The sequence below is a fragment of the Myotis davidii genome, unplaced genomic scaffold (assembly GCF_000327345.1).
Source record: "Myotis davidii unplaced genomic scaffold, ASM32734v1 scaffold169, whole genome shotgun sequence".
Taxonomy (NCBI): Eukaryota; Metazoa; Chordata; class Mammalia; order Chiroptera; family Vespertilionidae; genus Myotis; species Myotis davidii.
Window position 1 is genome coordinate 398131 of NW_006383005.1, and position 6254 is coordinate 404384.

General features: G+C 54.4%; 1 protein-coding gene across 2 annotated transcripts in view; it reads right to left on the reverse strand.

Moving 5' to 3' along the window:
• SERPINH1 (serpin peptidase inhibitor, clade H (heat shock protein 47), member 1, (collagen binding protein 1)) overlaps nt 1-3618 on the reverse strand; it is a 9230-nt gene extending 5612 nt beyond the window's left edge. The window contains exons 1-2 of one of the 2 annotated variants that reach the window (XM_006777909.2): nt 3588-3610; nt 2480-2523 (exon numbers count right to left, since the gene is read on the reverse strand). The gene's annotated coding sequence lies outside the window, so the exon portion shown is untranslated. Of the gene's footprint in view, nt 1-2479; nt 2524-3587 lie in introns of both variants that reach the window. The other variant, XM_006777910.2, reaches the window with a different exon arrangement.
• Nucleotides 3619-6254: the final 2636 nt, after the last annotated feature.

A 6254-nucleotide genomic window follows, 5' to 3' on the forward strand; every position in this document is an offset into this window, starting at 1 on the left:
GTCTGCCCCTCTCGCAGAGGCCTGGTTTGGTGTCTCATCCAAAGCAGGGTTCCTGGGAAGTCATCACATCCACCCTAGTGATTGCTTGCACTGACCTGACAACACGTAGGCTGATGAGATTCTTAGGTATTATTTCTATCCCTAACTAGTCTGTGACCTCCAGGAGGATAGGAACTCTAGCCAGCCTGGCTTCCCTCTAGATCCCCAGTGCCTAGCACACAACAGGCCTCGATTGTTGCTGAAAGAACAGAAACCAGGGCCACCGGGCCAGCCCTAGGGTCCTCAGTTTGTATAAAGGCGGGGTCCTCAAACTTTTTAAACGGGGCCAGTTCACTGTCCCTCAGACCGTTGGAGGCCCGGACTATAGTTTAAAAAAAAAAAACTATGAACAAATTCCTATGCGCACTGCACATATCTTATTTTGAAGTACAAAAAACAAACAAAACAGGAACAAATACAATATTTGTATTTGCATGTGGCCCGCAGGCCGTAGTTTGAGGACCCCTGGTATAAAGGTTAGTTCTCATCTGATACAAACATGGGGTCCTTTTCCAGTGGAAAAAAGTGGAAGATGGGCTAAGGGTCTGCCTGACGCCTAGGTATCCTGACAAAGGAAGCCACAAAGGACAGAATCGTAGGCCCGTTCCTCCCCCCAGGCCTTTCATTCCGTCCTGGATGTTAATGAGTCATTGGCTGGTTCACTTATTAAATGGGAAAGCCCGATGCCCCACTCAGCTGCCCCAGGGTGACTTCAGAGTGTATGTGCACACACAGGTGTGTGTCCACCCCTCTCTGAGCCTCAGTCTCTACTTTCCAAGCTGTGAGGATCTCCGTCTTCATGCCAAGGCCTCTGTCTTAGCAGGGACATGCCTGCCCATCTGTCCACAGCCTCTGGAGTGATGGGAAATCCCCAGGACAAGAGCTAGGTTGGGTGGAAGAATAGGTTTCCTGAGAGGAAGGATACTGGGGGAGGGGGTAAGTTACAGTTCAATGGAGCAGTGACACCCCCTCTTCCGCCCTCCCCCACAGACTGGCCAGATGTATGTTCAGCCTCCCAGGAAGCTGGGGACAGCCATCTGCTTTGTGGGTTCAGGGATGCCTTTAGGTCCCCAAAGATAAACTTCACTCCTCTCTCTGGGGTCTCCAAATCAGAACAGTTTCTTTACATAGAACACTTCTACAGTCCCCTCCTTCAGGTCCTTTCTGCCTCTAGCAGGACAGAAGAGATAACAGGGCAAAGGGAAGAGTCCGGAGGAACCCTGGGTCCCCCTGCTCTCACACATGCCATCTCATGGTCCTCCTCAAGGAAGAGCAGAAAGTCAGAGTCCTGGTGGAAGACCCTCAGGACCTGGGCCTGCCTGTGGGAGCGCTGGGCTTGTGGGAAGACTCTAATGCTGCAGCCACCCAGTGAACCCAAGCAGCCTACCCCCAACACTGGGCTGCTCCTTCCTTAAAGGTGCAGGGCAAAGGAGAAGCAAAGGGTCCATGGGGAGAGAGGGGAAGGCCACTGAGACTCACAATGTCTGGGGGAAGGTACAAGAGAGATCTATACCCTAGAGGACAGCTTTTGGAGGTAAGAGAGGGACTCATCCTAAAGTACAGCTTGGGGAGGACATATCTCAGGGCCTGGCCACCTTCTTCCCGGCCCTACCTCCTTCCCTCATCAGGCCTGGAGCTGCAAAGGCAGTGACCATATAATTATCGTAAAACAAGGCCACTCAAGAGAGTAGAATGAGGCACTATCAATTATTACGCCAGGACAACAGGCACATGGTCACCCTCTTCAAAGGCCCCCTCTGTCCAGACAGCTGATGACAGAGCTCAGTCCCCTAGAGGCCACCAGCATCTTCTTGGGAGACAGTCACAAAGACCAGCACACAGCCCTGCCGCGTGGCAGTCACCATCTTGACAGCCCCCGCTCCCAGCCAACGGGACCTCAAAGGGCTGGGAGGGGCTTCTCAAGAAAGCACCAAATAGCTGGTTTGGGATTCCTCAGGCAGCCACACAGCTGCGCCCCTGCTTCTCCTCCTGCTGCTGCTGCAGCGACGTGGCAGTCTGGAAACGGAATTATCTCCAACCACTAGAGGGGGGCTTCCAACCCGGGAAGCAGGCCCATGTTCAGGTCCCATGGGGTGCCGTGGAGCCTCCCTGCCTTGGCTTCCAGGGCACGCACGGGCCTCTGCAGGGAGATGCGTGGCCGTAGAGAAGGGCCGCCTGTTAACCCAGGAGCAGGATCGGAGGAAGGCAAGTTACTGCAAGCAAGCCGACCTCCCACAGCCCAGCCCATGTTTCCACGGAGAAATTCCAGCCCTGAGGCCAACGTTAGGCCCACAAAGACAAATACACCATCAGACGCTCACAGCAAGCAGGACTGAGTTGAGACTGTATTCCGGGTTTTTGTACGAAAGAGGGAAGGGAAGCAGCTGCCAGCAGGGCCACCAGAGAGGGTCTCAAACACTTGAGGGAGGGTCTAAAGTACCTGGAAACTGCCTCTGGGGGAGGTCAATGCCTGCCTTTTTCATTCTGAAAGAAAACAGAGGCGTGAGGAGGATGGGATAGGGCAGAGCTGGGGGGGGAGGGGGTACAAAGGGCCTGGAAGGCCCAGCCCCCAAAAAGGACCCCATCTTCAGCCTGCCCTGCCCTGCCTGTAGCAGGGAAGAAGGCCTAACCAGTCCCAGGTCTATGGGGACCTGGAGATCACCCACCTCACTGTACCATGGGGGAAACTAAGGGGTCAGGCCTGAGCACAGGGCTCCCTGCAAACCCCAGAAGCACCCACAGAGCCCCTTCGAAGGATGGAGATGGCGTCCCGTTACACAGCCAGTAAAAAACACCTCTGCTGGGAATCCTTGCGAACAGAGACAAAAGGAGACCAGGAGGCCTCCGGAATGGGGGATGGGCAGAAGGGCGGGGTCCCCTGCAGACTTCCAGGGAACCAGGCCCCTCATTTCCCCGGGCCTCCATCCGGGCCCGGCAGCCCGGAGGGACCAGGCGGAAGCCAGGGAAGAGGAGGGGCCAGCCTGGGGCCGGGCTGGAAGCTGTTTCATTCTCCTTCCCCCACTCCAGCAGCCTCAGGAATCCCCCCGTTTGGTGGCAGGGAAGCCGGCCTCTGAAGTAGCCTTAACCCTGCGGTGACTCCAGGAACCAGGTGGCAGCGGCCAGGGGGACTCCAGGCCTTCTCGTCAGCTTCCCCCCAGCACCCGGCTTGCAGGGCTGGCCGGGTCCCCCTGTCCCTGGAAGGGGCCCCAGGACCCGGCTCCTCGTTCCTGGTCCCTGGAGAGGGTCCAGTCTCAGCATCCCGGCGCGGGCCCCACCGTTTCCTTGCGGTGCTCACACCCCTGGCCACACTCTCGGGGAAGCCTGCACTTTTTCTGGATCCCCAGCCGGCTCTGGTCCCTACACTCAGGCTGTCCCGACAGGACCACCTGGCCCCGGGTTCTCAATCGAACCCTCCAGCTGCCCCCAACGTGCAGGGACTCGGGTTTGCCGGCTCTGGGCTGGCCTCCAACCCCTCCCGGGGGCCGACCACCCCTCTCACTCCCTTGAGCAACCCCCACCCCGACCCTCAAGCCCGGGCAGCCCCTCACCTGGGCCGGCCGGGCTGGCGGGGGGACAGAGCTCAGGATATATTTTAATATTTCAATTACTTATGTCTGAAGCATACCTAAAAGTGATCCAAAAAGAGCTGGCAAATGTAAAACTACATTTGGATTAGCAAGGTATATTTTTAAATGAATAGGTTGCAATCTATTATTCACCTTAGTTGCTAGATGGGAAGTAAGAAGTTAATCTAGCATCTGAAAAAAATTCAGAGATTTGGTAAAATAGCATTTTACTGACTTAGAGGTTTTCATTCTTTAGTAGAACGAAGAAGCTCTGCTGCGAGGGGTCCACTCCCCAGACCCCACCCCTGTGGTCGAGATGAAACTTTTTTGGTTCCCCTACATGCCCTCTCCTTTGTCTCAAGGGCGGTGGTCAGAGGTTGGGTGGCAGCTCCTTTCTCCTTCTGCAGTTTATCCCCAACTCAGTTTAACCTCACTTCCCAACCTGAGGAGCAGAGGGACCCGAACTAGACCCAGTACCTGACCCTCACCCCGGAAAGGCTTGAAGTCATCAAGGCACAGATACGCGGGAACATCGGGTGGTCTTGTGGGGCCTGGAGGGGTGCACACTAATCACTGTGTTGTGTGACCCCCAAGTTACTGTAACTCCTTTGCTGGGCCTTAGTTCCTTTGGCTGTGAAATGTGGTGCTAAGTCATTATGGGCACAGACCCGTCCAAGCTTTCTTCCCTGTCTGTCTGTTTTTTGTTTTGTTTTGTTGTTTTTAATTGATCTTTATTGTTGAAAGTATTGTCCCTATTTTTCTCTCTCCTTGGTCATCCCTGTCCCCCCTTGTCTGCGTCCCCTCCCGCAGGCCCAGGTCTCACTATCAACTACTCCCACCTCACCCTCCCACAAATGATAGCCCCTTGATATCTGAGCTGAGCTGGGGATTCAGTTTTGTTCTAGGTGCTGAAGACGGGACAAAGTCCCTGCCCTTGAGGAAGTACATCCTGAGTTGGGGTTGTGAATGCTAGCAGGGAACTGCGGAAGGCAGAAGATTATTTAGGACACTCTTCCCCCTCCCCAATCTTCTTTGTTTAAAAAATATAAATTTTTTTATTGATTTCAGAGAGGAAGGGAGGGAGAGAGAAACATCAATGATGAGAGAGAATCATTGATTGGTTGCCTCCCGCACACCTCACACTGGGGATTGAGCCCAAGACCCAGGCACATGCCCTGACTGTGAATGGAACTGTGGCCTCCTGGTTCGTAGGTGGACACTCAACCTCTGATCTTTAATAGTGGAATGAGAGGTAACAGACGGGCACAATATGGAGCTGAAGGGACACTTCATTCACTCACTCACTCAGTCAGTCAACAAACTGCTGAAATCTTTCTTCCAGGTGTATTCCTGGATCTTAGGGAGCAAATGAGTCCCAGCAATGGGGTGATAAAGCTTCCGGGGCCCGGGCAGCAGTAGTGGGGGACGGCCCTTTCTGGCCACCCCAGCCTGGTGGCAGCGACGAACTTCTCGGTCTGGGTCAGGCGGCGGCTCAAAGTCTGATGGCAAGGACTTGGGAACTCAGATCCCAAGAGCTTCAGACTCAGAATCAGGGTCACAGATTCGGAGATTACTTGAACCCTAAAGTGATTACCATAGAATATGACATCTTACTCAGAGACCCATGAAGTCTTTGAATCCACCTAAGAAAATCTTAGAATGTTAAAGCTCATAGTCAAAGAACCTTAGGACAAAAGTATTAAAGACTGTAGGCTGCAAGGCATCTTAGAGGTTGTGGATTCCTGTCTACAGCCCCAGGCAGGAGTCCTCTCTGTAGTCTCCCCAAAAAAAGGCCAGCATCCGGGCACCGCCAAGGATGGAGCTCAGTCCCGAGGAGGCAGCCCAGGATTCTTGCACAGGACAGGTCTGATCCACAGCAAATCTCCCGGTCTCAGGGTGTGGTCATCTCTTTGGAGCGGCCGTCCTGGTTCTCACGTGCTTCCCTCTTGCCTCGGTGTGTATTGCTTCTAAGGATATATATTGCTTATAAGGATAAGTCATTGCTGTCCAGGGAAACCATCTGCAGCCCAGGCCAGACCTCACCTTCTACCCACCACCTACCCTTGGTCTGGCCCTCAGATGGTAATTGGCTGGTGAGCTGAGGGTCCATGAAAGCTGGTGGGATGAAGGAGGGGTTTGCCTTGATTTCCAGCAGGTCCGGTTATCAAAATCCCACAGAGAATTCCTTTCATCCACACTCTTCTCTCCCTTAGCTCTCTGAGGCCTCACCAACACTTTAGGGGGAAGCTGAGGGCTATGACTCTCAGTGACTGCCTTGGGGGTGAAGGGTAAAGGAGGCTCCTGCTGTTGAATAAACCCAGAATCCTAGGAAGTCACAGTGGAAAGGAGCAATGCCCTCTATTTGCAGATGGGGGAGCTGAGGCCTAGGGAGAGGGCTGGGTCTGCCAGCCTCGCCAGACCCCTCCCGTAGCTCAGACTGGGTCAGAAGCCTCCTCTGTGCCACATTATCCCTGTGTCGTCGCCCTGTATTGTCCCCGGAGACTTTGGATGGGCAGGGGGCCTGCCCCTTCTCACTTGAGTCCCCAGTACCCGGCATAGGATATGGCAGAAGAGGCATGGGAAGGGTGGCCGGTGATGCTTCGCTCACTAGTGATGGGAGGTGGCTGCCTGAGTCTGCTGGGCTCCAAG